Source organism: Pinus tabuliformis, chromosome 8 (assembly GCF_031772625.1).
Source record: "Pinus tabuliformis cultivar Carrire ecotype Pingquan chromosome 8, CPIR1, whole genome shotgun sequence".
In the NCBI taxonomy this organism is placed as follows: Eukaryota; Viridiplantae; Streptophyta; class Pinopsida; order Pinales; family Pinaceae; genus Pinus; species Pinus tabuliformis.
In genome coordinates, this window is record NC_142294.1 from 1,046,799,270 (window position 1) to 1,046,821,143 (window position 21,874).

Genomic DNA, 21,874 nt, shown 5'->3' on the forward strand with positions numbered 1-21,874 from the left:
CCAAAACAGGGCCCACAATTTGGCGTTTCATCTTCTAGGGTTAGGTTTTGGAATGTGAAGGGTTTTCCATTGTTTCTCAATAATAAATAGGCCTTCGAGTCTCATTGTAAAGATAGTTTGAAACAGTTCAGAGGCATGTAGCCGACACATCTCTTCTCAGAGATAAGCTACCATCGCCCTAGCTGGGTTATTTCTATTTGTAAGCATATTTCAGTATTCTCCATTAATGAAATGAAGTATTATTTCCGCTGCATCTCTATTTTTATGGTTATCGCATCTCTGTATTTATGGTTATCTCTGTAATCTATTGTGTTCCTGCTTAAATCTGGATCAGTGGTATCAGAGCGGTCTGCTTTTTCTTTGTTTTTCTTTGCATGTCCCCAACGAGGTCGGGATATAAGGAGTTAGGGCTTGAATTGGTCGAACCTTTGCAAGACCAGCCTCGCAAATCTCGACGACCTCCCATGGCGGATGAGAAGAAAGACGAGGGGGCAGGAGATCCTATCAAAATCTTGCTCGAAGAAGCCCTCGAGCAGCAAAGGAACGCGATGATGGATAGCTTTGCGAATATCCTTCAGCGGCTACCCAGAGGCGCCGCATCGGCTTCCAACAGCTACTCTGGAAACGCCACACCGTTTAAGGTACAAGTTAATTTTGAAATCCCCATCTTCGAGGGTCAAATAGACGCAGATGTCGTAGATAAATGGTTAAATTTGCTAGATGGATATTTTTCTGTTCATGAATTTTCAAGTCGGGAAAAGATTATTTTCGCTCTTCTCAAAGCAGCCCCCCACGTCAAGGACTGGTGGGAAACATACTGCGAGCAGAAGGATGAAAGTACAGGCTCACTGTTTTCAGCCGCACCCACTTGGAATGACTTCCGGGATGCCATCAAGGAGCAGTACTACCCTGTCAAAAGCTATGAGGACAAATACATCAAATGGACCACACTGCGGTAGGGACGAGACCAAGATGTGCCAGAGTTCACAAATATTTTTCATACCCTTCGCACACAGTTGGGTATCAAAGATTCTGAGCTGCATCTGGTACTCAAATACCGCGGCTACCTACACAGATACATCCAGGAAGAGATGGAGTTCTTGAACATCTCCTCACTCGGCACAGCATACCGATACGCTGTCAAAATCGAGCAAAAGTTCAAACCGAAGAAGCGAGACTTTGGATCTACAAATCCGAAGCCTAAAGGACAAAGCCAAGGCGGGGTGACCCAAGACAACCCCTCGAAGCCGCAAGAAAAGAACACCACCACAAAGCCGAAGAAGGACATAGGAAAGTGGTGTGAGTTCCACAAGAGTCCCACTCATAACACAAGTGAGTGTCGGACCAAGCAGTCGTTGGTGGCCGAGTTGAAGGCTTCCGAATCAGATGCATGTTCCGACTCTGAGCCGGAACCCGACAAGGGGAATGGCAAAGGGAAGCAGATCATTGATGCGGATCCTAGTGCCACTGTTGCCACTGCCAAGATCCAGAAGAATGAGCCCGAAGAGCCAGAGGAGGGGGAACATCTTTTCCACTCACAAATGTGGGTGAAGGGTTCGCCACTGCAATTCATTGTCGACAGTGGCAGCCAAAAGAACCTCATTTCAGCAGAGGTCGTGAAGCGGTTGGGCCTACCGACTACACCACACCCGCAGCCGTACAGTATCGGGTGGCTTCACGAAGGACGAGATCTCAAAGTTCGCCAGCAGTGTCGCCTTCCCTACAGCATCAAGCCCTTCACAGACGAGGTATTATGTGATGTTACACCTCTGGATGTTTGTGATGTACTATTAGGCCAGCCATACTTGTGGAGGAGACATGCTGTGTATGAGTCAAGGCCTCGCGCTGTCATTATTTCTTTGGATAATTCATTATACAGGATACCGGAGGTAGCCCCACCTACTGCCACCTCTTTGATCACTGCTAAAAAAGGCAGCAAGCTCATCTCACAGACTAGGGAATTTATTTTCTGTCTGGTTCGCTCCCAAAGTAAGGGGAAGATCGTTGCTACATCCATGACCCCCACAAAGGGTTCCTCCACGCAGCAGCAGCAACAGAGGGATACAGTCAGAACAGAACACAGGAACAACTTCTTCTCACCCACGGGGGTACCACACAAGTTTCAGGTGGGGAACAAAGTTTGGTTGCACCGACAGAAAGAACGCCTTACCAGAACCCATCAGAAGCTCAGGCCACTCCGACATGGTCCTTACACCAGTACCAAGGCTACGGGCAACAATGCTTTGAAGCAACGCATTCCTCCATTCCTTCGCTTGCACCGAGTGTTCAATGTGGACCGTCGTCGACCATGCTTCCCACCATTTCTGGACACATTAGAGATTGCAGAACGGCTCACCAGAGACCCAGCTCAGCAGAAGCTTCCTCATCTCAGGGAGGAACTCAACACAATGGGGACCATTGCTTCCTAAGGGGGGAGGAATGATCCAGGTGGACGTTGGTGGCCACCCACCTATCCCATTTGGACCCCCACAACTATCTCTTTCAATTTTTTCACTTTCCTTAATTATAGTGCAGTTTACTATTTTTAGCAGTTTTTCGGGTCCTAAACTTCCGGAGCCGTTTTGAGGCCCTAAACGACGTTTTTTGGGAAATCCACCGCCCACGATTTTTCTGATAAAAATCGTCTTTTCCGTCGTAGTCCTCAGATATATCTTTCCAATGGGCTATCATGCGCGTCAAACGGAGATAAGACGACCAATTCGCGACCCCGGGAAGTTGGCTGTCCAACTCACCCCAAAACGGGGCCCACAATTTGGCGTTTCATCTTCTAGGGTTAGGTTTTGGAATGTGAAGGGTTTTCCATTGTTTCTCCATAATAAATAGGCCTTCGAGCCTCATTGTAAAGACAGTTCAAAACAGTTCAGAGGCATGTAGCCGACACATCTCTTCTCAGAGATAAGCTACCATCGCCCTAGCTGGGTTATTTCTATTTGTAAGCATATTTCAGTATTCTCCATTAATGAAATGAAGTATTATTTCCGCTGCATCTCTGTTTTTATGGTTATCGCATCTCTGTATTTATGGTTATCTCTGTAATCTATTGCGTTCCTGCTTAAATCCGGATCATTCTAAAGCAAGCCCTCGGAGGATTTGATGTTCATTATTCATGATTTGTTGAAATTACACCCATGGTCTCAAGGATTTGTGATCATGTTGATTGCAGCAGGTGCTACACATTCCACACTACCAACTCTAGCAGTATGAGGAGGAGAGTGAGGCAGAGGTTATATGGTCTACCAATTTTCAGATAAAGAACCGTCGTTCTGATTTGTGGACTGAATTTGGCTTTGCCACCCATTCAGCGCGAGCATTTATTTCAAGTATTCCAACGGGGTCTACCAATTTTCAAATAAAGAACCGTCGTTCTGATTTGTGGATTGAATTTGGCTTTGCCACCCATTCAGCACGAGCATTTATTTCAAGTATTCCAACGGCGTCCCAACGAAGTGCTATTATTTGTTCGCTCGTGCAACTCCCCTCATTCATCTGTGCTTATTTTGATGTTTTGACCCTATCTATTTTCCTGTGATTGATTTCTGCAGAGATATTCGCTTCGTTGCTTCTGGCTGACCTGTGAAATTTCTAATTTAGGCACAGGGATTTCCATATTCTTTTCTTGTTCTGCACTCGATTCTTGGGAATAGTCAAAGCTCTATTATCTAGTCTCTCCATCAGTTGTTATTACCATAGTTACCAAATTCGAATTTGAATTCGATTCGAAAAAAATTCTACTACTTAAAATTCAATAAGGAAAAAAATTGGAAATATAGATCTTATAAATTTTAATTATTTAAAAAAATAAATTTTATATTTTTACTTTCTATCTTCTTGAACTAATTATTTATAAACTAAAACAATTGAAAATACTATAAATATATTAAATATTATATAATTCAAAAAAAAAACCATAAACCTATATTATTTTTAGAAAAGAGTAATTACCTCAAATCATAAATTTTAATATCTCTCTTAAAAATGAAAAATAATTCCATTATTAATCAATAACTAAAATCTAAATTCATGCTCATAGATTTAGCCGAGTTGAAAGCACACTTTCAAAAGTTGATTTTGTTCTTCTAGTTAAACGCTTCACATTCTACTCATTCCAAGTGGATCTAGTTGAAAGCACACTTTCAAAAGTTGATTTTGTTCTTTTAGTTAAAAGTTGCACATTCTACTCATTCTAGGCCAGGGAAGCACACCCAAACCTTAATTCATGGTTTTCCATTTTGGAGCATACAAAACATAGTTACCAAATTTGAAAAAAAAATATGTATAAAATTTAATATGGAAAAAATTCCAAATTATATATCTTACAAATATTTATAAATAAGAAATTATTAATCTTTGTTGTAATTTATTATTTTAGTAACTATAAACTTACTATTTTCTACCATATTTCAATATGACACTCATTGTTTTTCAAAAATGCAAATTTTCTAATATACAATTTACTGTTTATATATTTTTTAATATAGAAATTTCCATTTTATATAGAAATTATACATCTTACAAATATTTATAAATAAGAATTTAATGATCTTTGTTACATGAATTTATTATTTTAGTAACTATAAACTTATTATTTTCTACCATATTTCAATATGGCACTAATTGTTTTTCACAAATGCAAATTTTCTAATATGCTATTCATTGTTTATATACCTTAAAATATAGAAATTTCCATTTTATATGGAAATTATATATCTTACAAATATTTATATATAGGAATTTAATAATCTTTGTTACATGAATTTATTATTTTAGTAACTATAAACTTACTATTTTCTCCCATATTTAATATGAAACTAATTGTTTTTTATAAATACAAATTTTCTAATATACAATTTACTCTTTATATACTTTTCAATATAAAAATTTCAATTTTTTAAATATTAAATTCTTTATTAACAAAAAACTTTACAAAATTAAACCACAATTATAATTTTTAATATTAAATTTTATATTTACAATTATTTTTTTTTATCAAATTCCATAATTTTCCATATACAATTAACAAGTTATTATAACTTTTTTTTTAAATATCAATTTTTTTTATACCAAAAATAACAATATTAAATTTATTATTCACATGACCCCGTACCGAATTCGAATTAATGAATTTTCACTCGAACCGAAGTGAATAGCCATATTTCCAAATTTTCCAGGCCGATACAGCTGAACTTGGTAACTATGGTTATTACCCTTCGTATTTTCTACTTTCGTTGGTCTCGTCTCCTCTGTGTCATTTGGTAAATATGTTTATCCAGACCTTCCTTTGTTGAGATCCCCCAACGTTAATTACTTTGAGGAAAGCATCAAATCGATCTATGACTACCAGACGACCGAGCTCATGCACGAGAATGCTAATAGAAAATATGAGTGTGTGGTCAAGCTGAAGACAGTGCGATACAAGTTCAAAACCGAGAGACGGGTTTCCAAATTAGGGGTCATGCCTTTTGGATGGGGAGGAAACAATGGTTCCATGCTAATGATGGGTGTGATTGCAAACAGAGAAGGAATCTCGTGGGTGACCAAGGATAAAATACAAAAGGAAAATTACTTCGGTTCTCTCACGCAAACTTCAACCTGCAAAATCAGATCCTTTAATAGTGAAGAGATTCATGCTCCTTCCAAGAGCCTTCTTCCAATGGTGGATCTAATGGCATCGTCTTTGGCAGATGGGACATAAACAACATGAATCTAATAGAAGCCATGGCCCAAGCCAGGGTTCTTCATATTGTTGAAGATAATGGAGAATATCCTAGAATAGGTAGAGTTGGTTCACGTAACCTCGGGATAGGAATTAGTTTCTATTTCTTAGGATGTTGTTCTAACTTCCCTAAAACTATGTTTTCTATTTAATGTGTTATGTGAATGAACAATGTAGAGCGTTCTGCAAAGCCAAACTCTCTTGGTTCAGACTCTCTTTCGTAGAGCTGACCAGTGGGTTTTATTTAATTTAATACAAACATTGCCATTTTTATCATGGTATCACAGCGTCGGAGTTGAGGAACCTGTACGCTGACTGGTGGGTGGTTTTTTGAACCGAGATCATCGCAGTTTTGAGGAGGATAATTGTGACGATTCTGATATCGTCGCTGGTTCTGAGTGTACCTCTGCGATGAGGGCACTGTAGCTCCTTCACCCATATTTTTAACTTTTTCGTCGCAAGAAAGACATGTACAGTTGCGACGACGTCACAGAAAAGACAGTCATATCTGCAATGATCGTGGAAGCCAACAACAAGGCTATGGCTGCGAGGGGAAGCCAAGAACAAGGTTGTAGCTGTCAGAGAAGCTGCATGGGGAAGCCGAGAAAAAGGCTGTAGCTGACAACAGAAGGTTATTTGGAGGCTAAGAAGGAAGCCACTGTGATCTACGGGTGTGCTGCGAGATCAAATAACATTGAAGAACAATGATTTGTCTCTATCACATATCTGGGGTAAATTTAACATCTTTTACCTATCGAATTTTTTTTTCTAAATCACCAAGATGAATAACAATATATTTGAAGCATGCATGAACGAGCATAACAAGCTTGATGGTTCCAATTATGCAAATTGCAAATTGAAAGTTCAAGATGCAAACTCTGCTAGAAGCACAGAGTGCTTAGACGATTGTGAATGGGGATGAGCCGAAGCCCGCGGCTGGATCAACATCGATCCCAGATTGGGAGAAACAAGAAAGTAGAGCAAGGACAATGTTAAAGATGTCAGTGAAAGACTGCATTATACCGCACATCAGAGAAGGTAAGTCAGCTAACAAGATCTGGGGAATTCTGAAGGAATTGTACGAGATCAGGAATTCAAATCATCTTTTGTTCCTCAAGAGTAAGATCATGTCCCTGAAGATGGAGGAGAATGAAACAATTGCTTCATTTGTAGCAAGGATCAAGGATCTGAAGAACAAACTAGCAGACATTGGTCATACAGTTGATGATACAGATCTTGTAACCATTACAATGAATGGTGTCACTGATGATTATCAAATGTTCATCACTGGGATAAATTCCAAAGAGCAGATCCCGCATTTTGAAGAGCTGACAGGTATACTGATGCAAGAAGAAGAAAGGAAATCGACCCTGAAGCCCCAGAGTTTCGATCTTGCATTGATGGCGAAGAAAAACTTCTACAAAGGGAAAGGAGGTCCACAACAACAAAACGGAGCAAGTTCACAGAAACGGCCAAATTAGACTCAAGGTATGCATCCCAATAAAAACTACTCTAAAACTAAATGTTTTTATTGCGGAAAATTAGGTCATATTGCCAGGGAGTGTAGGAAAAAGAAATATCATGAAGAACAGCAGAAGCCAAAAATACATGCAAGTCATCTCGCAAATGGTGATCAGGTGCAGAATTTCAGATTGTTCATGGCAAATCGTGATGAAAATGTTGATGCAAACATCTGGTATGTAGATTCAGGAGCGTCAACACACATGACAAGGAATAAGCACTGGCTTGAATATTTTAAAGAAATCAATGAAGGTGCACAGATTTACCTAGGTGATGACAAAAGTCATCAAATCAAAGGGTTTGGGAAAGTTTCTGTCATTCTATCTAATGGTAATATCAAGCAAATTTATAATGTTATGTATGTGCCTGGCATAACAAAGAACTTGATTTTTGTATCTATGATTACAGACCAAGATTTGAAATTTGAATTTTTGAAATCTAACTGTTACACTAAAGATCTGCTAGATGGCATGAAGACAATTTCTACAAGAATCCGAACAAGAGAAATGTACAAGTTGGATGTGAGACCTGCACCGGTTCGAGCATTGACAGCAGCAAGCATGACTACAAAAGAGCTTTGGCATCAGATATTCGGCCACATCAACTACAATGATTTGTTGTTATTGCAAAAGAAGGAAATGGTAAGAGATCTTCCTATGCTAAAGCAAGTACATAATGATTGTGATGCCTGTACTTTAGGAAAATTGCATAGAGAATAATTCCCTGTTAGAGTATAAAAGAAACAGAGGGATATACCGGAATTAGTGCACAGAGACCTTTGTGGACCCATGCAGACAAAATCATTAGGAGGTGCATTGTATTTTCTATTGTTTATTGATGATTATACGAAGTTTTCTTGGGTGTATTTCTTAAGTAAGAAGAGTCATACATTCAAATACTTTAAGCAGTTTAAAAATATGATTGAAAGACAAATAGGGAAACAAATAAAAACTCTATGAGCCGATCAAGGGGGAGAATACAGGAAGGATGAGCTTATCAGATATTGTAAATATCATGGAATTTTGCAAAAATTCACAGTAGCCCATACTCCACAGCAAAATGGAGTAACAGAAAGAAAGAACATAACACTAGTGGAATGTGCTAGAAGTATACTGAAAGGTAAGAATCTGTCAAATGGTTTTTGGGCTGAAGAAGTGAATAGTACAGTTTATTTGAAAAATAGGAGTCCCACAAAAAGTCTTGAGTCTAAAATTCCTTTTGAAGCATTATATGGATAAGCCTGCAGTAAAACACTTAAGGATATTTGGATCAAAAGCATTTTCCCACATTCCAAGGAAGATAGAAGAAAATTTGATTCAAGAGCCATCAAATGTACTTTTATAGGGTATTGTTCGTCATATAAAGCATATAGATTATTTAATCCCTCTACTCACAATATTTTTGTTAGTAGAGATGTTAAATTCCATGAGCTGGATCATGAAGAATCTGATAAGCACTATGATGGATGGGACATTCCGTACTTTGAGGAAGAAGAAGCAAAAAACAGTCAGGGTCAGCAGCAGTCAAAGGCAGAGGATCAACAGCAATAGCAACAGTAGCAGCAACAGCAGTAGCAACAGTAGCAACAGCAGGAAGAAATAAATGATGATCAAATAAGGTTTGAAACCACCACCCCACCACTCAGGAGATCAAGTAGGAAAGCTCAAATACCTGCAAGATATAGGGAAAATGTTTTTATAACTAGTATGATGAATGTAGTTGAACTGTCTAGTTATAAAGAAGCAAATGAAAGTAGTGAATGGAAAACAGCAATGGAACAAGAATATGATTCAATAATCAGAAATAAAACTTGGGAATTGGTTGAACTTTCTAGAGGCAAACAAACCATAGGTTGTAAATGGTTATATAAACCGAAGATTAATGCAGATGGAACCATAGAAAAACTAAAATCTAGGTTGGTAGCAAAGGGGTACTCATAAAAAGAAGGGATAGACTATGAAGAAACCTTCGCCCCTGTAGCTAAATTGAACACTATCAAAATGTTAATCGCTTTAGCTACTAAGAAACATTGGATGATGCACCAACTAGATGTAAAGTCTGCATTTTTTAATGGAGAACTAAAAGAAGAGGTTTATCTAGAGCAATCAGAAGGGTTTGTCCAGAAAGGAAAAGAACATTTAGTCTATAGATTGAAGAAAGCACTTTATGGACTAAAACAAGTTCCCAAGTCTTGGTACGAAAAGATTGATTCATTTTTTCTACAAGCTGGCTACAATAGAAGTAATAATGACCCTAATCCTTACACCATGAAAGATGAACAAGGGTGCGTAGTGTTGATTTCATTATATGTAGATGATCTGATAATTATAGGTGATGCTACATATCTAATTGATGAAATCAAGCAATAGATGTCACAGATGTTTGAGATGAAGCACCTTGGTGAACTCAGATACTGTTTAGGTCTTGAAATCTGGAGAGATTCAGGTCAAACATTTCTGTCCCAAGCAAAGTATGTCAAAGGCCTGTTAGAAAAGTTTAGAATGGATCAATGTAAGCCTGCACCAGTACCATTGCAGTAGAACATCAAATTGCAGTGTGAGGATGGCTCAAAAGCGGCGGATGCAACACTTTATAGACAATTGGTTGGGAGTCTAATCTACCTAACCACCACTAGACCTGATTTAGCTTATGCAGTCAGTGTGCTAAGACAATTTATGTCTAAGCCACTTGAAAGCAATTGGAATGCAGCGAAGAGTGTTTTGAGGTATCTACAAGGTACTGTAGATTATGGAATTATTTACACTTACTCTTCTGATGTTAGATTGGCAGGATTTGCAGATTCAGATTGGGAAAGAAATGTAGATGATCAGAGATCTATAACAGGTATGCATTCAGTCTTGAATCCGGGGTGATCACATGGAGCAGCAAGAAGCATGTAGAATTTTCTCTACAAATCAGCTAGCTCACTGATATCATGTAAAAATTTCACCTACAAATCCAACTGATATATGCAATGTACTAAAGCATAATACTAGATCTACATCTACCATAAACTTAGCAAAAGCTTAATTGAACATAAGCAACATCAAGCATGAACACATATAACTGATAAGAGGGAAAACACACATAACACATATATCACTGGGGAAAGCACCAACATAAAACCCCAACACTGTATTATCAATCAAGAGGAAATCCTCAACAACATACAAAAAGAATCAGCTCAAAAGCTATCCTTCTCTCTCTGTACTCTGATGATAAAGCTCATGGACTACCTAGCCCTGTATATAAAGGTTGCACCTCAGGTCCAAGCTCCTATTTCCTTGCGCAGTTTTGATTGGGGTCCAATTACAAAACACATGTAAATTGGCGTGATCATACCTACTATTAACCTCAGGTCCAACTACGCAATACTTGAGAACTCTAGTTCCTCCTGCATACAAGGAATACTTACCTTGGATCTGATAGTACACTGTCCCACATCTGATCTCAACTGGGTCTCTGTCTGAACTACCATGCATCAATTATCCATGAGAGAATACTCAGTTATCTGAAAATAATAGTTGTCACATGCATGCAAGCATCAACAAACTATATCTCATTAATTTAACAACTTGTTAAATTAATCTAACTGAACTTGACTAAGTTAAACTAAGTCAATTGATCCTCTCAATATAGAACTCATCCTTAATTCCTCAATCAGTGGAGCAAATCAAGGACACATTCCCCAATTAGTGGAGAAATAATTGCATGTTCTCACAAAGACTTCAAGTTTGCTTTTCCTTAACTAATTAACTCATGGAGAATTAATTAATTAATATTCCAAACTGTTGGTAAGACCAAATTCGAATTTACTTCCTATAGATAAACCAGGGACTGTTATAAATAGGAAGGGACCCAGAAATTCTATTTTTAGAATATGTTATTTTTAGCAGTTTCACCTCTCACCCAAGGTGGCCAAAATCTTCACTGGCCAAACTGCTATTTTTAGAAGTGATATTTTTAGCAGTTCTATTTTTAGCACTTCCTAAATTTAGCATTTCTTGTTGCACATTTTTCAACACTCCCTCTCAACAAGAAAGGCTTCCTCTCGAACCCGATCCTGTAACTCTGGAATGTTCTGCATGCAACACATCTCCAAGTGCGGTTGCTCCAGCAACACTCGGAACAAAAAACTCTCAACTGACCTCTCTGTTGGGCTAGAACATACTCTGATGTTGAAGCTCTACCTATTGCTGACAAGTGCTCCCTCTCTAACCTCTGCGCTACTGCAACATCTACATGCATCTCGCACCGTTGCACCCTTCTCTGTGCCACCCTGTACTGTGCAACACACTTGTGCCTCTCACATTGCTCCAGCCTGCATGCTCTGCGTTGTCCTAGGATTCCCTACGCTGTAGCTCTCTTTGTCGCTCGATATGCATCTGTCTCTACCCAATTAGTCAATTCCTACTACTCCACATCGGGGCTCTCGTAGCAAGGTCTCATCTAAGAGGTTGGGTACCTCAAAGATCCTGCCCCTCCTCCTTGGGATGATCACTCTATATTGCCCCACCTCCTACTTGGATGTATGGCTGCATGTGATCCCTCTACCCACCTGGCTCGAAAATTCCCCCTATTGGAGGTCTCTACATGAGTAGATGTCTCTACTCAATCTCCACTCAGTTTCCCCTGTTGTGGCTGTTGCACCAATCGTGGCTCCTCCACAATCGTCTGAGACTTCTTCTGACGCTGCATGTTGAGAAGTAACATACCCTCCCTCTCAACCACCAAGTCTCCATCAGTTTCCTTGCTGCTCAAGGCTTTGCATGCATCTTGAACCTCAAGAGCATACAGGTTCTTGACCCGTGAACCAATCTGCTTCACCTGTCTAGTGATGATGTGTCTAAGGAAAACCTTTCCCTTACTGAAGACTACATCATAGCCTCTGTCTCCCAGCATCGCGATCGACACCAAGTTTCTCTTTAGTCCTGGTACATACTTGACATCAGTCAAGTTAAGGCGAGCTCCATGCTCCCTCTGAAAAATAATCATGCCTACACCTGAGACACTATACTTTTCATCATTACCCATCGCTATGAGTATCTGGAGATCATTCTCCTCCAAATTACTGAACAAACTCTTGTCGTCAGTCATGTGGAAAGAAGCTCCACTGTCAAGAAACCAACCACTTCCCACCATGGATGAAACCATGCATGTGAAGAGTATGAAATCCAACTCAAACTGTGAAGCAAGTGCCTCACCTTCAGATCCTTCCCCAGATCCCTTCTTGGATTTCCTCTGTGGACAATTTGCAGCATAATGGCCCACCTCATGACAACAAAAGCATCGCACTTTCGATTTGTCAACCTTCTTCCCACCATTGGAAGAACTGGATTCGAAAAGAGAAACCTTCTCCTTCCCCATTTTTGCCTTACTCACTAAGGCACAGTTCTCCTCATCCTCCATGGATGAAGAACCGTCTCTGGTGCTCCGTCTGATCTCCTCCTGCATCAAATCCGACCATAATCATTCCTAATCTAGCAGTTTCTCCCTTCCATTAACCGAGTCCTGGTAGCTATGCCGGCTCTTAGGAAGGCCAAGGAGTGCTAGACTCACCATATCATCATCAGCTGTGACGACCCCTACACTTGCAAGCTCATCCCTGCATGTGATGAGCTTGGTCAGATACAAAGAGATCGTCTCATCCTTTTCACACTTGATCTTTCGAAGTTTGTCCTTCAGTGCCAACTTCCTCTGATCACTACTATTCTAATATAAATCTTTCATTGTTTTCCACATTGCAAATGGAGTCTCCTTCCCATGGAGGCTCGAGACAATGTGATCTCGTATTCCCTCCAAGAGAATTCTTCTAGCTCTAGCCACACACTTCTTCCATTCCACCAGTTGAGTAGCATCAGTAGGCTTAGGGACTTCTTGATCAATGAAGTCCTTAAGGTTGTTATCTTCCAATACTGCCTCCATGCGATCCTTCCAAGCTATATAGTTTGAGCTGCCATCAAGAGCATACTCAAGCCTCAAACCATAGAACGCCATCGGTGAAATAGATGTGATAAGAACTTGAGATCTATATCCCAAATAATAAACTTCGAAATCCTTCTTGTATAATGTTCTTCCTTGATCACCTGTGCTCTGGTACCATGTAGAATTTTCTCTACAAATCAGGTAGCTTACTAATATCATGTAGAAATTTAACCTGCAAATCCAACTGATATATGCAATGTACTAAAGCATAATAGTAGATCTACATCTACCATAAACTTAGCGGAAGCTTAATTGAACATGAGAAACATTAAGCATGAACACATATAACTGATAAGAAGGAATCAATCACACATAACACAGGATATATCACTGGGAAAAGCACCAACATAAAACCCCAACACTGTATCATCAATCAAGTGGAAATCTTCAAAAACATACAAAAAGAATTAGCTCAAAAGCTATCCTGCTCTCTCTGTACTCTAATGATAAAGATCATGGACTACCTAGCCCTGTATATAAAAGCTGCACCTCAGGTCCAAGCTCCTATTTCCTTACGCAATTTTGATTGGGGTCCAATTACAAAGCACATGTAAATTGGCCTAATCATACCCGTTGTCAACCTTAGGTCCAACTACGTAATACTTGAGGACTCTAGTTCCTCCTGCGTGCAAGGAATACTTACTAGAAATAACCTAGCATCTGATAATACACTGTCCCACATCTGATCTCAACTGGGTCTCTGACTGAACTACCATGATTCAGTTATCCATGAGAGAATACTCAGTTATCTGAAAATAATAGTTGTCACATGCATGCAAGCATCAACAAACTATATCTCATTAATTTAACAACTTGTTAAATTAATCTAACTTAACTTGACTAAGTTAAACTAAGTCAATTGATCCTCTCAATATAGAACTCATCCTTAATTCCTCAACCAATGGAGAAAATCAAGGACACATTCCCCAATTAGTGGAGAAATAATTGCATGTTCTCACAAAGACTTCAAGTTTTCTTTTCCTTAACTAATTAACTCATGGAAAATTAATTAATTAATATTCCAAATTGCTGGTAAGGCCAAATTTGAATTTACTTCCTATAAATAGACCAAGCACTGCTATAAATAGGAAAGGACCCAAAAATGCTATTTTTAGAAGATGTTATTTTTAACAGTTTCACCTCTCACCCAAGGTGGCCAAAATGCTCATTGGCCAAACTGTTATTTTTAGTAGTTCTATTTTTAGCACTTCCTAAATTTAGCATTTCTTATGGCACACTTTCCAACAAAGCAGAACACAGTCTCCTTGTCCTCAGCAGAAGCAGAGCATCAAGCCATGTGTGCAGCAACGTGTGAGGCGATTTGGTTGCAGAGACTTCTCCAGGATGTTGGGGAAGAACAAACAATCGCAACAACAATCAGATGTGACAATCAGAGTTCAATCAAGCTGGCCAATAATCTGGGGTTTCACAAAAACACAAAACATATTGATACTCAATTCCACTTTGTCAGGAAGAGTGCAATCCAAAGAAATTCATCTGGAATATTGTAATACATGTGATAATGTTGCGGAAATTTTCACTAAACCTTTTGGAAAAGTTAAGTTTCAAATGTTTAGGGAGATGTTAGGCATATATGTGAACCCATTCTCCATTTAAGGGAGAGTGTTGAAGATAATGGAGAATATCCTAGAATAAGTAGAGTTGTTCACGTAACCTCAGGATAGGAATTAGTTTCTATTTCTTAAGATGTTGTTCTAACTTCCCTAAAACCATGTTTTCTATTTAATGTGTAATGTGCATGAACAATGTAGAGCGTTCTGCAGAACCAGACTCTCCTGGTTCAGAGTCTCTTTCGTAGAGCTGACCAGTGGGTTTTCTTTCATTTAATACAAACATTGTCATTTTTATCACATATTGACCTGCAGAAACATTTGTGGCCCTACATGCAAGACATGATTCCTCTTCCCGCTATATATGACCCGGATTTCATAGTGGAAAACCAAGGTGAGAGGGAAATCAATATTATAAAGTGAAAAATATTATCCAAGATATCATAGATTTCGAATAGGAAACAAAATTGGACAAGGTAGTTGTACTGTAGACTATTAATACCGAAGGATACAATGATGTTATCATGGGTTTAAATTACACAAATGAAACCCTTCTTACTTCTCTCAAAATAAATGAGTCTGAAATCTCGCCCTCTAATTTGTACAGTTTGGTCTGCGTTGAGAGGAACGTTCCCTTCATAAACGATAGTCCTCAAAACACCTTCGTTCCAGGGTTAATTGATTTATCAATTGCAAAGAACAGTATCATCGCAAAATATGACTTCAAAAGCAGGCAGAAAAAAGATGAATTTTGTACTCGTGGATTTTCTAATCGGTGTGGGTCTTAATCCAACTTCGATTGTGAGCTACAATCATCTTGGTAACAATGACGTGTTGAATATGTCGACTCCCCAGACATTCCGGTCAAAGGAGATTTCAAAGACCACTGTCGTGGACGAGATGGTTGCCAGGAAGGCCATTCTTTACGAACCAAGGGAACACCCATTCCAAATAGTCGTCATCAAGTATGTGCCATATGTTGGACACATCAAGAGAGCCATGGACGAGTACATGTTCCATATATTTATGGGAGTGGATGCAAAAAATAAATTGAAAGATAGGGATCTAATTTTCAATGTAATTTTCAATGTAATTCTTGCAATGGTGCCCGTTGTTTGCTCCCAAATTTATTTAACTGTGGTGTGGAACCTTGCTAGCATTATATCCATTGTGGAGGAAAAATAGTACGGTCATTCGTCTTTATGAAGATAAACAACCTCATTATAGAAAAGACGACAACGGCTTTGGTATATTTTTTTTACGGAATACTTGTTTGGCTTTTCTAGTATACAAGTCGTGGAGGGGTGCATCCATGGAGCTGCGAGACACATATTGTTCAAGCAGTTGGAACGCAAGACTAATGACGAGATGCAATTCCATGAATATTTTAACTTGATAAAGATGGTCAACTATTTTTTGTGCCCACGTAGATACAAAGTGGCAAGACCATGTACTGTGGAGGCAATTTACACTCAATTTGTGTCATTAATAATTTCAAAATAGTATGCCCTTCCCTTAAGTGATGTGCGGAAGGATGTCCTCCTACAATGTAAACTAAAGAAAGTTAATCCTACTACCATTCAATACCACATGTACATTGTCCTTAGTCGAGGGGCACAATATCTTTATTGAAGCTCATGTTCGGCATGTTTATCCAATTCCACAATTTAATGGAGGTTGAATATCATTTTGTTATATTGAAAGAAAAGAAGGATACTCCACTTAATCTTGCCAAGAAGGTCATGTATGCTATGGTAAGGGCCTTGAATGTTGTACAAAGAGAATATTCATATGGTGATCTCATGCTAGCTTCAAGAACACCATAAAATGGATGGGACCTAACTTCAACTTATATGGCTTACCTAGAAAGGGTTCTATTTAAGTATAACAGAGGCAATTGGATTTATTGATACATTTATTACAAAGGGTCCTATGAGAATTTACAAAGATAAGGCACCAGATATCTACCAAATAGATCGACAAGCGATCTCGAGGTTCATTACAGGGTATATCTATCATCAAACCCTTGTTTATCATGGTTATGGGTCAACCACACAAAACCCTTTTCCAACGAAGTCCATTTTCTTAGCCACAGGTTGTCCACCTCACAGTTGGCCCACTAGCATTACAAGGTATCTCTATCCTCAACTCTTCGTTCATCATGGTTAAGGGTCAACCACGCAAAACCCTTGCCATCAAAATCCATTTGCTTGGTCACACACTTTAAATATCACAGTTTTCTCACAAGCATTACAGGGTATCTCTATCAGCGGATCTTTGTGCATTATGGTTACGGGTCATCCACAAACCCTCAGTTATGGGTCAACCACGCAAAACCCTTGTCTTCAACAACACTTGGTCATCCACAACTCATCTTCGATAAAGGCTTCTCTGAAGAGAACTTCACGCAATGGGGACCATTGCTTCCTATGGGGGGAGGAATTTTCCGAATGGAAATTCACCCATGGTGTTTAATCATGGTAATGTAACTAAAGGATATAGATAACTCACCCATGGTATTATCTACCCATGGTATTTTCCCACCCATGTTACTTACCTATGGTAATGTAACTAAAAAAAGGCTATAAATAACAAACCTCCTTTTGAAAGAAGGCAAATTGTCTAGCACAATGTAGTTGTAATCGTCATTTTTTGATTTAATAAAAGTTAGTTCCTAATTTTTCTTCTAGTTTGATTTCCTTTTGTTCTTTTCCTCGTGCGGAAATTAAACAAATCTCGCCCCTTCCGCCGCCAACCCCCCCCCCCCCCCAAAAAAAAAAATCCAGATTACTAGGGGATGTGAGCAGTGAAGGCTCACTTGGTCGGGTTTGCCCAAGATTTGGCCAAGGATCTAATGGAATTTTGTTAGTTGGGTTTTTCACTCGAGTTGGGGTTTTCCCAAAGAAACCACGGTGTTAATGTTTATGGTTTGTGTTTGTTTCCAATAATTATAATTTTTATTCTCAGTAAATTTATGTCTCTCTGCTATAATTTTAACATGCAGTTTTAAAGATATCCTCATCCTTGATATGAACTTGGTTATATCCATACTTGAATTCTATTTTCAAGAATATTATGACTTCTCTCAATTGATCAAATAGGTCATCAATTTTTGGCAATGGGGACTTGTCATTGATGGTCATCTTGTTAATTTGTTGATAATCAATACACAATCTGAGGGCACTATATTTATTTTTTTACAAATAATGTTGGTGCTCCTAAGTCCCTATGGAAACACATTAAGTCTAATTATCCCTTGTTCAAAGTTTCCTTTAATTGTATCTTCAATTCCACCAGTTTAGGCGTGCTCACTTTATAAGGCATCCTGGATATAGACACTACTCTTGGTGTGATTTCTCCAAAAAAATTGGTATCTCTTTTGGGAGGTAGTGCAGGTATCTCCTTAGGAAATACATCTTTGTACTCTTGCAGTATCAAATGGTCTTCAATTTTCATCGTATTATATTCAACTAAATTTTCACATGCATAGTATACAAGAGACACCCTTTTCTACAACATTTCTTACATTGTAGAGTTGAAACTTGTCGTATAACAAGATTTTTCACTCCATGAAGTATCCTTTGCTTCCACATCTGAGCATTCTAGGGTTTTTTGGTAGCTTTCCAATTTATCTTTTTTCATTGCTAACTAGTTCATTTCAATCAACATATCATACGAACCCTAAGGTAACATGTTCAAGGTGGCTCATGTAGGCAAACCACTCATTTTGAATTGGCATGCCTCAACAACATTGATCGCTTTCTTTTGGTCCTTGTAGCTAGCAAAACAAACCATGAATTTATATGTTTCTTTCTCTATAAAAAGCATGGCTTAAAAATTCATGGTCCAATATAATTGAGGTTAGAGTCAAGGTCAATTAGAATTGAAATAGGATGGTTGGAAAGTATACCTTCCATTTCTACCACTAAGGCTTGGTGATTTGCTTATTGATTCTCCACAACTGCACAAATCTGGGGTACACTCTTGGGCATGTCATTGATAGTAGTGGCCTCCTAAACATTGTATACCATTTTTCTATCATGTTAATTGTGTGGATGATCTCTCAACAGGTTCTCTTCCCTACACTCTAGCACTTCAATGGCCTTTTATTTGGTTCTTATGCTTATACTCTTGCTAGTTTGACTGGTCTATCACCTCTTGGAGTGGGAAAATTTTATTGAAACTATTGAAAATAACAACAATAAATGTTAAAAATAGCATCAAGAAATATCCTCATTTAATTTGTCCTTGAATTAAATTAGGAATAAAATTGTAATTCCACATCTCATGATAACTTGTATTAGTTAACTAACTTAATTTGACTTAGTTGGCTCAGTTAATTTGATTTGAGGGCCTAACTTGAGTCATGTAGAGTGGTTCCTAATTTTTAGGAGCCTAGGTTGAGTTTAACTTGAGTTGTAATTGTTTAATTCAATTAAATTGAGTTAATGTTAGTTAAACTAGTTCCATTAATGGAGGAACTAGTGGCAAGTCTAGTATTGTGGTGTTGCCTGCAGTCGAGTGTGTTGGTGCCTGAAGTACATTGTGGTGTTGCTTGAAGTACAGTGTGGTGCTTCTTGAAGTGCAGCGTGGTGATTCCTGCAGTCGAGTGTGGTGTTGCCTGTAGTGATCAACCAATAAACTAAAGATTCACTCATAATTAACTCATGCATGTCAGATCAGAGAAAGACCCAGTTGAGATTCGAGTTCAAGGACAGTGTACTATCAATTATATAATTATCCGAATTGTACATATGGTGCATGCAGTCAAAGGAAGAGCCTAAAGGATGTTGGGTGTGTGTTATATTATTTCCACGACTATCCCCACACAAGAAGTGAGGGGTTAGAGGGGGGGGGCTGCACCCCCTTCGTTGTGCCACATGCAACTGGGGGGTCACAATATCAGAGGATTTGTAGGTGGTGGTAGCCCCCCTGCAGAGGGTTCAAGGCAGCACCTCAGGGAAAAAAATTGGACCCTATATTAGGTGGGAAACCTACCTATGGTTTTGTGCATGGATTTTGCACATGGTTTTGGGCATGATGGTTTTCTGCCCATGGTATCTTGTAGATCCAGTCAAGGGAACTATGATTATGGTCTAATCCAGGGTTAATGGATTGAGATTTATGAATGCTTTGGCATGTATATATATGTGTTGTAGCATTGAAAGGAATATAATGAAAAATCAATCTCATAGTCCCATTTTTTGGATCCAGGGGAAAATCTTTATGTATTTGTTTTGTGTTTATCACCATTGTATATTTTCTATTTTTAAGAATTCGTTTGCGAGTAAATTCTGTATAGAGTTAAAACCTACAAAGGAACTGTGTAATCCAATGGAGGAAAATTCCTATTAAATAAGGGCCTAATTCCTCATTGAACATCGCAAGGAAATAGGGACTTGGGCAAGAAGGAAATTGGTTTAAGTATTGGCCAAGGCTTGTCTAGGAAGAAGTGAGACAGATAAAGATAGTGCAGAGGTTGCTCGATCTTGAGCAAAGCATTGTAATTTTCTCATATTTTCTGCCTAATGAAATATACAGATAGCTAGGGTTTTTAGTTGTGGCTTTCCCCAGGAAATCATTGTGTAAGGTGTTGATTGAATTATTCTCTTGTATGCTTCATGATTTCGTGATTGTTTAATTGTTTTCTTTGATGAGTAGAGTAGATCCAAGTCTATTTTTTTAGTAAATTACAATTAGCAATTTGAATCTACAAGCAATTTCTACATGATATCAGAGCTAGATTTGTATAAAATTATACTTGGTATCAGAGCTAGATTTGCAGAAATTTCTACACGGTATAAGAGCTAGATTTGTAGAAATTTCTACAAGGTATTGGAGCTGAAAACACAATAGAAGAGAAGAATTTGAAGTTTTCCTTGCAGATCATGGAGCTCTAGTTCAAGGCAGATATAGAAGACCCTACGTGTAGACTTCTTAATGGAGCTAGAAGGCAGCTAGTGGGCAGATCAATGAGCCAATGTTTATTGACACAAAAAGGAGTTGTGATCATTGACATTGGTAGATTGAGTAACAGAGATATTTCCCACAGGGAGATCGAGACTCAAAGAGAGTCTAATTTGAGAGGGAGAATCCCTATGGAAGTTATTACTTCAAGATCTGGGGAGATCAATCTCATTATTGAAGTAGCTGCAGTAGTAGTGCAGAAGCAGCAGCAATATGAGTAGATCAGATTTAGCTCATGCATGCAAAGCATTGAGGAGCAAGGTAGAGACTAGAGACTTGGTGGTTGAGAGGGAGAATGAATTACCTCTCAACATGAAGCCTCAGAAAGTTGTGTAACGACCACAATTAGAGTCAGCCTTGAGGAGCAAGATAGGGACTAGAGATGTTGTGGTTGAGAGGAAGCATGATTTAGCTCTCAAGAGGAAGCCTCGGCCAGTTAGCAATTGGGCTGACCAAAAGGATTATGATTAAGAGAACCAATTAGAGACCTCCAGTAGGAGGAGAGTTCGAGCCAAGTGGGCAGAGGGAGCACATGCATTCATACCTCCAGGTGAGATGTGGGGCGATGTGAAGAAATAGTCCCAAGAGTGCAAAAATTTGGGCAGGATCCATTGAGGTGTTTTTTGTCTCATGGAACATTACCTTGCTACTGGGGGCCAAATTATTCAGTAGCAGGGGGATTAGTGTCAGTCAAATACTGAGGAGTGTAAAGTAGTGTTGACAATAAAGAAGGAGGCTCAGTAGCATAGTCAACAGTAGCACAATTTTCCCAGTAGATAGTTGCAGACATAGTTGATTCAATTTATTTTTTGTTTGGATGCTTTTTGGTTATAGATGTTGCAGTAGCAACAACAACATCGACAAGAGTTGCATGCAGAACATTCCAAAGGTACTGGATTAGGATAGATGTGAATCCCTTTCTTGTTGAGAGGGAGTGTTGAAAATAGCATCAAGAAAGATCGTGATTTAATTTTTCCTTGAATTAAATTAGGAATAAAATGGTAGTCCTTGAATTAAATTAGGAATAAAATTGTAATTCCACATCTCATGACAAATTGTATTACTTAACTAAGTTAATTTAACTTAGTTAGCTTCG

General features: G+C 38.6%; 1 pseudogene; it reads left to right on the plus strand.

Moving 5' to 3' along the window:
- Nucleotides 1-5,279: 5,279 nt before the first annotated feature.
- Nucleotides 5,280-15,996, plus strand: LOC149238944 (inositol-3-phosphate synthase pseudogene; annotated as a pseudogene).
- The last annotated feature ends 5,878 nt before the right edge of the window (nt 15,997-21,874 follow it).